The 13,955-nt window shown below is 47.0% G+C and overlaps 1 non-coding gene across 1 annotated transcript; it reads right to left on the minus strand.

The window, feature by feature from the left end:
- Nucleotides 1-12,691: 12,691 nt before the first annotated feature.
- Nucleotides 12,692-12,830, minus strand: LOC115894489. The gene has a single exon (XR_004054594.1). It is a non-coding gene; the product is annotated as a U4 spliceosomal RNA (small nuclear RNA).
- Nucleotides 12,831-13,955: the final 1,125 nt, after the last annotated feature.

The following is a 13,955-nucleotide window of genomic DNA, read 5'->3' on the forward strand; positions in this document are numbered from 1 at the left end:
GCGGACTCCAGGTCAAGTCCCGAGCAAGCTGAGAATTCTAGTGTCACCATAGCTGAGTTCACTAATTTCCAGACTTGGAGAGACATAGCCACCCCACTATCCCCTAAGTCATTCTGTCCACCCTCCCAGTGGCAAGACCTCTACTGGTCTCTGTCATTCCAGCAGACCTGCGGTGTCCATTGCTAGTGCTAATTCACAGATGAACTGAATAAGGCCTCAGGGAGGTTAAGCAACTTGTCCATGGTCACAGGCCAATAAACAGGCCTTGGCCAATAATCTGAACCCAGTTCAGCATAAAACCAAAGAACGTGTTCTTGTTCCAGTCTTTTGCCAACTCCATTTGGGTCTTTCCCGGATAGGCTCAGATTAGCCATTTGGTCATCATCCACCCTGGTGTCTTTCTAGCCCCAAGTGCTCCTTTCCTTGAGTCTGGGAGGACACTGCCTGGGTCTCTGGCAATGGGCTGTTTCCTCCTGCTCCTCCTTGCCCAGAAACCCCTGGCTGGATTATGGACCAGGGGCACACACAGCGTCTGTCAGGGTCTGAGACTGAACCTGAGGCTTGAGACCCATTAAGAACCAGCTCTGACTCCAAAAATCTGCCTCTTGATCTCTGCAAAGAGCTGGTATAGCTGGAAGAGAAACAATTAAATCAGAGCTGAGATTCTGTGAGGCTTATGTTGCAGCAAAGCCTGTCATCTGAAGCCTGGACTTTCTTTTTCATCTTCATTTAAAAGGAGGGTGTTTATGCAAATCTGTCATGAAGGTTTAGCAATCTTGGCTTGTCCTGGAGCCAAGCTCTGCTTCCTAATTGGATCGGGGGTAATTGTTAATGCTTACAACCAACGTTCCTCTTAAAATCACATGTTTTGTAAGAGTGGCTCTTGAAAACATATAATCCTGATGTCGTGAAACCATTGCATCAATGCAGAGTTTTGAAAACATGGAAAAGTTCACCAGGAAACTGAGGGGGTTGTTATTCTTGCTTGTGACAGTCTTGGATGTCACTGGTTGTGATGCTGTCTGGACATCATGGAGAAGGAGACACAGGCACTTGTGGGCTGATGTCTCAGTCATACAGGAAGATCGGTCATTCTGGGATGGGACACAAAGAAGAAAGAGAATCAGATTAGGAGGCCTGGCCATGCTGTGCCCCAGGCTGCTGAGCTGTCTGAGGCAAATCTTTGCATCCTCAGTTTCCTCACCTGTGAAATGAAAGGGTTGGGCTAGATGCCCCCAAGCAACTTTGAGTCACTGAGAAACTTCACTTCTCTGGGCTTCACTTTTCCCATATGGCAGTCAAAGGTATTGACCTGGATGACTCAGAAAGAGCCTGGCACTAAAATTCCATCACCTCTGAAATGTTCTAGTATTGCTGAATGATTCCCAACCTGCAAGAGGTGTTGCTGGGCATCCCCCTTCATCGTCTTCTTCCCTTCCTCCCAGCAAAGTTAGTGGAATATTTCCTTGACTGCACGTGGCTTGATCTTTCCAGTGCTGGTAATACAGGTGGATTTAAGGAAATTTCATTTTCTCCTTTCAGAGTCAATCATAGTTTAGCCTTTTTCTATCCATTATAAATGTATCGATGGATGATGGGGGAGAATGAAAGGTGCACAGCAGGCTTACAGTCACATTCTTCCTTCTTTGCTTTGCAAAGAAATGAACCTCTGAGACTTCTTGCAGGGCGGACAGTCTGCCAGAAGCTTCCTCTCTGTGACTTTGATGCTTGCAAGTCTTGAGTCCAGGGCTGGGGAATGGCCAGGGGTGCTGCTGCGGGACCTCTCAGTACATTGTCTTCTGTGAGCCTAAGAAGGCTCCTGGACAAGGCACGCCTCTCCTGCAGGCTCCGTGGCTGTTGGGGACCCTTGCAGTGACCCCTTCATGCTACACGGCTCTGTCAGCTGCAGCTCACAGGAGGGCGGGGCGGCCCCCTGCTCCCAGCTCCCCTTACAGTTCCCGGTGTATCCACTCTTGCACTTCAATGTCAGAGTTGTTCTCTTGGGCTCTGGGCTCTCACGAAACCAAGTCTTTTTTATTTGGGCTCCATCCCCTATTTTGGTTCCAGTTAAGGATTGGCTAATCCTACCCCCATTCCAGTTCTGTGGCACCTTGGATCTGCTAATGGAACCAGCTTGCATGATAATCTCGGTTCTAGTCTGACCACGGCCATTTAAACAAGGCTGGCCCTCCCATGCACTGCCTCCCACAGAATTACTCACAGCCACCAGTGCGCACTCTTGATACAGGTAAGGGCCACTGTCTTATACTCCTGACATGTTGCTTCTGAGCGGCCCCTTCTTTGATCCCCTTCCTCTCCAATCCTCCACTTAACAACCCTGGCTCCCAAGATCTGCTTCTGTTCTGCCTGGACAGTAACCTATTCTGACCCCCTCTTTGTTTTCATGGAGGCAGCATTCTCTTAGGTACTTGGCTCTGAGTGTCTTCCTTATGTGAGTGTCCCTGAAACTCCAGATAATTCTCCTCCTACTGCCCTGGGGCTCCTAGGGCTCTCCAAGGCCTTGCCCTGGCTGGAGAAGAGCACAGAGATCAGGCTAAGCAGCCACCTGGATATGTGTTCAGGAGAAGCTCTTCCAGCCAGTGTCCACCCCTGGGCATACACTCTTGCTCCTGAGTCTTAGGATTAGTGGCTTTCACCTCAGACCCTTCCAACCTGATTTAGAAACCATTTCTTTCTTTCTTGTTATTTATTTATTTATTTATTTATTTATTTAATTTATTTATTTATTTTGAGACAGAGTCTCGCTCTGTCTCCCCGGCTGGAGTGTGGTGGTGCGATCTCAGCTCACTGCAACCTCTGCCTCCCGGATTCAAGCAATTCTCCTGCCTCAGCCTTCCAGGTCACTGGGACTACAGGTGCACACCACCACACCCGGCTATTTTTGTACTTTTAGTAGAGATGGGGTTTCACCATGTTGACCAGGGTGGTCTTGAACTCCTGAGCTCAGGTGATCCTCCCCCCTCGGCCTCTCGAAGTGCTGGGATTACAGGTGTGAGCCACGGTGCTCAGTTGAAACCCCCATTTATTTCTAAAGGGAAACATGGGAGTCTGATGCCAGAATACACACAAATCCTAGATCGAATTGGGGGGAAAACCTTGAAAAAGCAGGGCCAAGTTGGCGGAAAGGTGGGAAATGTCACTGGAGGCCAGAAAGTCAAGAAAACAGAAATCCAGAGAGAAAAGTGGTCACTGAGGCTGGGGTTTGCCTGGACAGACACTGAGTCACACAGGTGGGATCCCAGCGACTCGTTCGAGGTAGAAGGTCACGTTGGAGACCCACCCCCGACATAAAGCCACCACCACCACTTCCAAGAAAGGTGTTTGGGATTCTTGCCTGCCTGTGCCTGGACTCTGGCTTTAGGGGAAAAGAAGAAAAATTGTCCACTGAAAATATGTAGCATAAGCCCCAAATCTCACTCAGGTTTGGGGCCAGAATTCTAGCAACCTACTGCCACTTTTTTTTTTGTTTTTCCTTCTAGCTGCCTTTTAAACAAAAATCCTGTTGCTGATTTAAGTCAATGTTTGGCTTTGGGTTTTTCAGGCCACACAGATAGCATGAATTCCAACGCCTGGCAGGAGCAAACAGGAATCCTATCTGAGGGAGAAGCACTTAAAGCCAGGCCTCAGTGGATTTCCACAGATAAAGTTCTAAGGAACATGAGCTGTCAACTAAAAATCACAAGACACATGCCAAACAAGTAAGCAGAAAAATCAATTCCAGAACCAGACCCTTAAGACTGCACATATTGGAAATATCAGACCTGGAATACAAAACAGGTAGGGTTGAGGATTTTTTATTTTTTATTTTTTTTAGAGAGAGAGGGTCTTGCTCTGTCACTCAGGCTGGAGTGCAGTGATATAAGCTCAGCTCATTGCAACTTCTGTCTCCTGGATCAAGTGATCCTCCTACCTCAGCCTCCCGAGTAGCTGGGACTACATACAGGTGCACACTACCATGCCTGGCTAATTTTTGTATTTTTGTAGAGGCGGGTTTTTGCCATGTCTCCAAGACTGGTCTCGAACTCCTGGATTTAAGCAGTCTGCTCCCCTTGGCCTCCCAAAGTGCTGAGATTACAGGCATGAGCCACTGTGCCTGGTCCATTTTGTTTTGAGTTTATCTTTATTTATTTATTTATTTATTTTTAAATTTTTGATCTTTTGTTCAGCTCATACCTATGATTGATATGTTTAAAGAAATAAAAATAAATAAATAATTACCAAAAAATATTAAAAATAACCAAATAGAACTTCTAGAAATAAAAAAAAATAAGAATTGAAGTTAGAAACTCAACAGAAGTCAGCAGTTAGATTCAGGTAAGGAGAAAATTTATGAGCAGGAGAATAGATCTGAGTTCTACAGAATAGCACGAGAGATATAATGTAGCCCAGAGGAGAAAAATGAAAGGAAAAAGTATGAAAAGGAAAGTAAGATTTGAGTGATAAAGCCAGCAGGTCTAATACACGTTTAATAGGAGTTCCAGGAAAGAATAGAGGGAAGGCAAGAGAGGCAAAGAAATAATGGGCTGAGAACTTTTCCGGGAGTAAATGAAAGACACAAATCCTTAGATCCAATCATGAAGAGAAATAAAAATAAATACACTCTTGGACATATCATCACAAAGTTTCAGAATGTCAAAGGCAAGATCTTCAAAGCAGACAGATGACCTACGAAGAAGTGATGATTAGATGGAGAGCTGACATATCAGTAGCAACAGTGGAAGCCAGAAGACAACAAAGTGCATCTTAAAGTGCAGAGAGAAAATAACTGCCAGCCTGGAAATGATGCCCAGTGAACCTAACTTTTGAGAAAGAAGGAAAATAATTACATTTCAGTTAATAAAGGAAATAGCTCATTACGACTCTCATTAAAAGGACTTCTAAACTAGGCATGTACTTCAAGAGAGGGAAAACGATCCCAGAAAGAAGAGCTGAGATACAAGCGGAAGTGAAAAACAAGGAAAATGATAAACTTTTGGGCAAATATAAACAAATATTGACTAAAAATTATAATTATAATACCAGGCAGGGCATGGTGGTTCATGCCTGTAATCCCAGCACTTTGGGAGGCCAAGGTGGGTGGATCGCTTTAGCCCAGGAGTTTGAGACCATCCCGGGCAACATGGCAAAACCCCGTCTCTACAAAAAATACAAAAATTAGCCAGGCATGGTGTTGCACACTTGTAGCGCCAGCTACTCGAGAGGCTGAGATGGAAGCATTGCTTGAGCCTGAGGTTGCAGTGGGCAATGATTGCGCCACTGCATTCCAAACTGGGAGACAGACCCTGTCTCAAAATAATAATAATAATTGTTACTATAGTATCCAATGTGTGAAGTTTTAAAAGCTAAAACCATAGGCCTAATATACTGCCCAGCAATAGTATTTAGGCTGAATAAGAAAATTATAAGCATTCTGAGGTTATTTTGTTGTTTGGGAAGATGACAAAAATGTTTATTACTTAAATTAAATTAATTTATTATTATTATTATTATTATTATTATTATTATTATTTTGAGATGGAGTCTTGCTCTGTCTCCCAGGCTGGAGTGCAGTGGCATGATCTTAGCTCACTGCAACCTCTGCCTCCCAGGTTCAAGCAATCCTCCTACCTCAGTCTCTGAAGTAGCTGGGATTACAGGCGTGCACCACCACACCCGGCTAATTTTTGTATTTTTGGTAGAGACAGGGTTTTGCCATGTTACTGAGGCTGGTCTCAAACTCCTGACCCCAGGTGATCCACCCGCCTCAGCCTCCCAAAGTGCTGGGATTACAGGCATGAGCCACTGTGCCTAGCCAATTAATTTTAGATTCTATTTCAGAAATTATGCATATCAAGATATCTAGATAAGTACCAAAAGGGTAATAATTGGTGTGTAAACTTCCAAACCAGAAGGGGGAAAAAATGGAATAAGAAAATTAATCAATACAATACAAAAGAAGGTAAGAAAGTGAAAAAAAAAAAAAAAAAAAAAAAAACAACAGAAAAAGTGGGATGATTAGAAAGCACAAAATAAGATGGTAGGAATGATTCAAATATGTCAATTATTTCCCAGTAAATGTAAACAGACTAAATTATCTGGATAAAAGACAAAGATCATTGGAATGGCTGAAAAAGGTGGTTAGAAGAGATTTATTAATAACATAAGAACAGAGGAAAGTCAAAAGTAAAAGGATGTTTAAAGATGTAAGTAAAATACTAACCAAAAGAAATGATAAGAATATTTATTTAAAAATGAGAAAACAGATAATATGACCTCTATCACTATTTCTATTTTAAATTTCATGGAGTCTTAGTATAATAAAAATATTAAAATAAAACTTGTAAACACTAGAAAGAAAAAAATTGCCATATTCACATATTACTTTATACATTATTCACATAATTGTCTTCAAAGAAAATTCAAAATATACTACAAATCTACTCACATGGTAAAAATTTAAATGAGTATTGAGTGAAAATTAACTTCCCTCTTATCCTGGTCACTAGCTCTCCTTCCCAGCAGCAACTACTGTTACTGATTTTCTAGAGTACCCTTTCAAAGATATTCTATCTATCTATCTTCAGACTTAATGATTTTACTCCAAGACCCCCTGTGTGATTCTTTTACAATCACACCCCCAGCAGCATTCTCAAAGGCCTTGTTTCCCATATTGTGCGTCTGGGGGAGCTGTATTCAATGTGTCGGCAAAGTTTCACTGAGCACCCACTATGTACCAGGTACTGTGCTGGGGACTAAAAGATGAAGAAAACATTATCCTTCCCTGAAGGTTCTCAGGATCTAGTGAGGAGAGACAGGGAACCAACTAAGCCTCATATGGCAGATCAAATGATAGATGTCAGATGTCATAATGGAGGTAAAGAAAGCCTGGGGAAGCCCAGAGGAGAGAGGAATGGACTTGGCATCAAAACAGGACTACAGAGGAGGAACTTGAAGAACAAGTAGGATTTTCAGGTGTAAAGAAGGTGGGGAAAAGCACTCTAAGCTAAAGGAATAACGTGATGAAGTGCAGAGACACAGAAGAGCTTAGCGTGTTTGCCAAAGCAGGGAAGTGGTCTGATGGGGCTTTGTGGTTTGGGGCAGGGTGGTGCTGGAATGGAGACGCCAAAACGAGTCAGATGGTGAAGAACCTCAAATGCTAGGCCAAGGGTTTATGACTCAGGCACAGGCACAGGGGAGAGAAGAGAGGGGTGATGTGAGCAGGTCCATGTTTCCAGATGCTTACTCTTGCCTTGTTTAGGGGCCCCATGTCCCTGTCCATTCCCTCTTCCTAGGCCTCCCCTCCACCAAGGTGGTCTTTGTTTTCTGGGTGCACTGCCAAGTAGTGTGGGATGGATTTGCTCTAATACTGAACAGTTCCCTGCAATTTCAGAAACACGTATCATCAAGCTTGAGGGGGCAAAACTGCAGAAGGAGTTTAGGGGAGGAAACCTGACCCCTATATAGGGGATGTTGTATCATAATTTTATCCCACATGACTGTCATATTTCAAGGCCTGGGGCAAATGGCACCTCTTCCAAGAAACTACAGTGTCACTGTTATCTTTTCTGGAGAAACTTTCTTTACCTTCCTTATGCTCATCTAGCATGTCCCCTACTGACTCTATTGGAACACTTGCTGGGCCAGCCCTTGTATGAATTTAGTTGGATTATATGAATCCATCAAGCAACTGCAGAGGTTCACCCATGCCAGGACCTGAACCTAGCTCTGAGGATGTAGAAATGAAAACATTGAGTCCTTGTCTTCAAGGAAGGAAGCTCACCCCAGAGATCACCTGGGGATCTTTATGTGCATAGTAAGACAACATTTGTTCCTGTGCAGCTCTGCCTCTCACCTTCCTGTGACTTGTCCCATCTAGCGCTGAAAGAGAATCAATTACTAACCATTGTCTGAGCATTGGGCCTAGTCATTTCCCCGCGCCCCTCTCTGTTATGAAGAGGGCATTAAGCCTCAACCATCTGGTCTCTCTTCGAGTTCATGTTTTGTAAACACTGTTGCACATGTGTGCACATAATACCTTTGTTAAGATTTTCTCTTGTTAACCTGTTTTTTGTCATAGGGGTGTTGGCTGTGACCCTTTATGATGGGGAGAAAGGGGATCACCCCTTTCTGTACCTACATTTTCAAGGTTTATTTACATTCTAGCATGTGTCAGAATTCCATGCCTTTTTATGGCTGAATAATATTCCATCGCGTGAATATGCCACGTTTCGTGTATACATTCATCTACTGAAGGACGTTCAGGTTGTTTTGCTATGGTCAATAATGCTGCTATGAACGTGAGTGTACAAGTACCTGTGTGGGTCCCTGATGTTTTGGGTAGATACTTGGGAGTGGAATTGCTAGGTCACACAGCAGTTACTGTGCTGAACTGTGTGAAGAGATTCCTCCCTCTCAGCAGTTCTTATGCTCACCTTCCTTTCTGTGTCTACTGCTGCCTTCTGCCTTCAGAAGGCCCCTCCTTCTTTCTGCACCTGGGCTAAGACAGCAGCTTCCTATTTGGTGTCTGATTCCCACACCCACCTCCAGAGCTCATCCCAAAGAGTGATGGTGCTGTGGACCAAACTGTCTCCCAAATGCATGCATTGAAGATCTTATTTGTGACTGTATTTGGAGATAGAGCCTATATGGAGGTAACTAAGGTTAATGGAGGTTATAAGGGTGACCTCAGTTACCTAATCCAATAGGACTGGTTTGGAAACAGATTTCTGTTGTCTAAGCTCCCAGCCTGTGGTATTGTATTATGGCAGCCTGAGCACATGAACGCAGGTGGTGAGCTGCTCTTCCCCTGAGCCACACTGCCGAGGCTGCCCTGCTCAGAAACCTTTGGTGTTGCTGCCCTGTAAGACGGAATCCTAACGCTTCATCATTCGAGGCCGGCCATTCTCAGCCTTGCCTGCAATTCTGGGACTCTCTCCTTGCTCTTCCACCCGCAAGCTCTTCTTCAGCTGAGTCAGTGTATTGGCTCTTTCTGGAACAGGTGTTACGCATTCGGCCTCTGTCCAAATGTCCCCCTACTCCCCCGAGTGCCCTACTCTCCCTAGTACCCCCTACTTCCTCTAGTACCCCCACTCGCCCAGTGCCCTACTCCCTTTAGTACTCCCCACACCCTCTAGTAACCCCCACTCCCCCAGTACCCCTCACTTCCTCTAGTACCCCCAACTCCCCCAGTATCCCCCACTCCCCCTAGTGCTCTACTCACTCTAGTCCCCCTGCTCCCTCTAGTACTCCCCACTCCCCCTAGTGCCCCCCACTCCCTCTAGTACCCCCACTCCTCCTAGTACCCCCACTCCCTCTAGTATCCCCAACTCCTCCTAGTACCCCCACTCCCCCTAGTGCCCCCCACTCCCTCTAGTACCCCTGACTCCCCCAGTACCCCCACTCCCCCTAGTGCCCCCCACTTCCTCTAGTACCCCACACTCCTCCTAGTACCCACCACTCCTTCTAGTGCCCCTCACTCCCCCAGTACCTCCCACTCCCCCTAGTACCTCACACTCCCTCTAGTGCCCCCCACTCCCTCTAGTGCCCCCCAGTACCCCTCACTCCCCGTTACATCCCACTCCCCCAAACCCGCCACTTCCTCTAGTAGCCCCTACTTCCCCAGTACCTCCCACTCCCCCTAGTGCCCCCCACCCCGTCTAGTACCCCCTACACCCCAAGTACCTCCCACTCCCTCTAGTACGCCCCACACCCCCCAGTCCCCCCCAGTCACTTTGGAATGCCTTCTCCTGCTTTCTGCTTATTCCGCTCCTGCAGGAGCTGCCCTTGGGGGTGGGGTGCAGGAGTGCAGTGATGTCCACTCGAGAAGCTCCTTGGGACATTTGCATTAGTGCCATCTCTGTGCACATACAGTGGCGCACACAGTCGTTCAGCCCAGAAACTTGTGAACACACAGCTACTACTGACCGAGCACCTATTCCATGCAGACTTTAAGAGGATACTTTGAGATATAAATAAGAGAAAAAGCTCAAAATGGCTTGTAATAGTCATAGCTGACCCTCACATAATATTTACAACATGCCAGATGCGATTTGAATACTTTCTACACATTAACCCCTTCAGTCCTCACGATGATCTCATAAACCAGATACAGTTATTATCACCATCCCCATTTCACAGACGAGGAAACTGAGAAGAGAGAGAAAATAAACAAGCCAAAAGTCCTCGGTGGTAGTGGTGGTGGATTGGGCCGTCAAGCTCCAGAGCCTTTGCCCCTGGCCCCCACTATCCCATGTCTCTGACCTTGGGACAGCTTTCTCTCACTTAATGAGATGTCTCAAGGTGGGGACATCCCAAGGGAAATTAATTCAACCGCTCAAGGCTGTCACCAAGGGCTTGGCTTCTTTTCACCTCGACACTCTGCCACCGTTAGCCTCTTGGCTTTTATGTTGGTTATTATCCCTTTATGTCACAATATGGCTGCAGCAGTTCTAAGTATCATGTTCTCACCCAGCCACACCCAAAGGTCAGAAAGAGAGAAAGTCCCTTCTTTATGGCTCTTTTTTTAAGAGTAAGGGAAACTTTCCCCAAATTCACCCAGAGATTTCCCCTCGTGTCCTGTTAGTCAGAATGAAGTTACACGCCTGTTCATAAACTAATCACCAGGTCACCCTGACTGACTTAGACCAATCAAGACACTCTACTAGGCTCCGAGGGAGTCCTGCTTCTCCTGAAGCATGTGGCTGCCTGAAAACCTGAATAAAACAGGCGTCTGGCTTGCTGGTGAGGGAGAGGAACTGGAAGGGTTGCAGGCCTGTCACACACCATCACTATTTCTGGCTGTCACATCAGCCTTGTGAGATCAGGACTTTTATTGTTTTATAAAAAAGGAAACCAAGACTCAGAGACAACGAGGTGCTTGGCCAAGGTCAGCGGCTGGTGAGTGGAGTCCGCATGCTCAGCCCATCCCCAGCAGTCTGGCAAGGTTGGAAATTGGTCTTTCTTTTCCCATCCTAGACTGATTGCGTTGGAAAGATTCATGCTCCTGTCAGCTGGCTCTTGCTGTCCCTTCCTGACGGCTGCGCCTCTGAGAACAGTTTAATTTCAGAAACCCTCACATGGTGGCTCCTCTCCCTGCCAGGCATCAGGAGGCCGCAGAGGAGCAGCAGAGGCAAGACTCGCTGTCCAGACTCCCTTTTGGGGGACTGCGGTCAGGGAGCCCAGGCTGACCCTCATGTTCTCATGCCTCGGTCCTGTTGATAAGAGGGAAGTCAGTGCTGGATTCCTATCTACAAAGCCCTTGCGGGGAGTGGGTCCCACACGCTGCTTCTGCAGACCCAGCTCATCCTGTTTCCGGTGTCTTTTTTTTCTTTCTTTCTTTTTTTTTTTTTGAGACGGAGTCTCGCTCTGTCGTGATTCGACCCCCTCAGCCACCGGAGGTGCTGGGATTACAGGCGTGAGCTACCGTGCCCGGCCCTGTTTCTGGTTTCTAATTCTCTTAAGACGTCATTGCCTTTGATCTTCTGAGCCCCCGGAAGGGCTCAGCCCTCTCACATCTGCCTTCCTCCTAGAGGTGTGGCGCCTGCCCTTCCATCGCGCAAGGGAGGGGAGTGACTGGGCGCCCAAGTCCTGTTGCCCGTCCCCTCTCCCTTGCCTGTGCTCAGAGCCAGGGACTCTGCTATTTGTAGGCCCTGCAGGCTCTGTCTGGGGTCTTTCCCCAGGTGAGGGTGTGCGTCCGGCAAGCAGAGGCAGCCTGGAGTTCCTTCTGGATGCCGGCCAGGGCTGCGCTGTTTGCCTGGAGAGGCCATCGGCACCACTGAGAAGGTCCCTGGGACTCGCTGCTCAGACACAAATGTGGCAGTCAGTCAGGAGCTACGTTCTTCTTTGCTGGAAACAAGCAAGGATAGACTGTGATTTTCCTCTCCCTCTGTTGTGTATTTTTCACTCCTGTCTCTCCACCCACCCATCCATCCGTCCATCCACTCATCCATGCACCCATCCATCCATCCATCCATCCATCCATCCATCCATCCATCCATCCACTCATCCATCCACCCACCCACCCATCCACTCATCCATCCACCCACCCATCCATCCATCCAACCATTCATCCACTCATCCATGCACCCACCCACCCATCTATCCACCCATCCATCCACCCTTCCATCCATCTATCCATCCACCCACCCATCCATCCATCCATCCATCCACCCATCCACCCACCCATCAAGTCATCCACCCACTCATTGATCCATCCACCCACCCACCCATCCACTCATCCATCCACCCACCCATCCATCCATCCATCCAACCATTCATCCACTCATCCATGCACCCACCCACCCATCTATCCACCCATCCATCCACCCATCCATCCATCTATCCATCCACCCACTCATCCACCCACCCATCCACCCACCCATCCATCCATCCATTCACCCACCCACCTATCCACCCATCCACCCATCTATCCATCCACCCACCTGTCACATAGCATAGCAAATACAACAAAGACTCATGTATGGTTCCTGCCCCTACACCCTCAACACTCACATCCTAGTGGGGACTCCTACAACTAACGAATGCTTAAGTTTTTAGCTCCCTGATGGGCATTTGTATTTGAAGTTGGGGGTGGGGAGCTGCACAAATGTGCACAACTTAATAGAGGTCTCTCTGGCACTGTGCCAAAGTGAAGCTGAGAAGCAGTTAAATTTTTGTTTTTTTGGTTGTTCAGCCTCTGTGGAGAGTCTCAAAAATTCTCGATGCCAACTATATTTCAAGTTGTCATGGCAAGCTATTGGGAAAATTTCAATTAGCAATAATCATGCCTCAGGTAAACCTCATTGGCTATGGTACCGCCACTGCTGAAAGCTGAGGAGTTATTTTTAAGCAAGGGCGCTGCCTTCCCAGCATGTCTTAAATTTCTCCAGGGTGAGTCAGATCACCCCTGTTCTTGGGGACCTCTTACACCGGGTACTGGTCACCAGGTCTGTTGGAGGTTAGTGACCTTAGCCCTGGAAGGGGAGCCTCAAAGTCACTGGTGAGCCTCAAAAGAGGCTGGCAGGGCTGCCTGCCCTGACCCATCTGCTACAGTTATAATGGGGAGTGTCCTTGGGTAATGAACTGCTATGTAGAGCTCATGATTAAGCACTAATTATTAATGCACTGTGTCATAATTTTGCCTGACCCTTTCTATGCCAAAGAACTGTATCCCGCAGTTCCATTTCTGATCCCACATTTTCTGATTTGTGGCCATGGTGGCCCCTTTTCAAGCTCACCTGTCTCTGCAGTGGCTGGATGGAGCACTGAGGGTACATGCACTACGAGGTCATTGTCCACTGGTAGTAGGTGGTATAGATGACGACTCATGGGTGTAACGTGTGTAAACAACAACAGATACACCAGCTGGGGTCAGCCACACCTGGAATTCTGGCTGTAATGCTGCTATGGTTTGGATATTTGTCTCCTGAAACCTCATGTTGAAATTTGATCCCCGATATTGGAGGTGGGGGCTTATGGGAGGTGTTTGCGTCATGGGGACAAATCCCTCATGAAAGTCTTGGTACTGTCCTTGTCCTTGTTATAATGAGTAGATTCTCACTCTATTAGTTCCCTCAAAAGCTGGTTGTTTAAAGAGCCTGGCACATCCCCCTCCTCTCTCTGGCTTTCCCTCTCCCCATGTGATCCTTACACACACCGGCTTCCCTTTGCCTTCTGCCATGAGTGGAAGCAGCCTGAAGCCCTCACCAGAGGCAGATGCTGGCACCACGCTTGTTGTATAGTCTGCAGAACCATGAGCCAAAGAAACCTCTTTTCTTTATAAGTCACCCAGTCTCAGGTATATCCTCTATGGCAATGCAGATGGACGAAGGCAAATGTACTCACCTTGGTGTTACCTCAATCATGTTACTTAACCCTTTGAACCCTTCTCATCCATACAGGAAGGAGAAGAGTAGCACCTGCCTCACATGTTTCACCAGAAAGAGGACCTCAGGCTC

Source organism: Rhinopithecus roxellana, chromosome 17, assembly GCF_007565055.1.
Source record: "Rhinopithecus roxellana isolate Shanxi Qingling chromosome 17, ASM756505v1, whole genome shotgun sequence".
NCBI lineage: Eukaryota > Metazoa > Chordata > Mammalia > Primates > Cercopithecidae > Rhinopithecus > Rhinopithecus roxellana.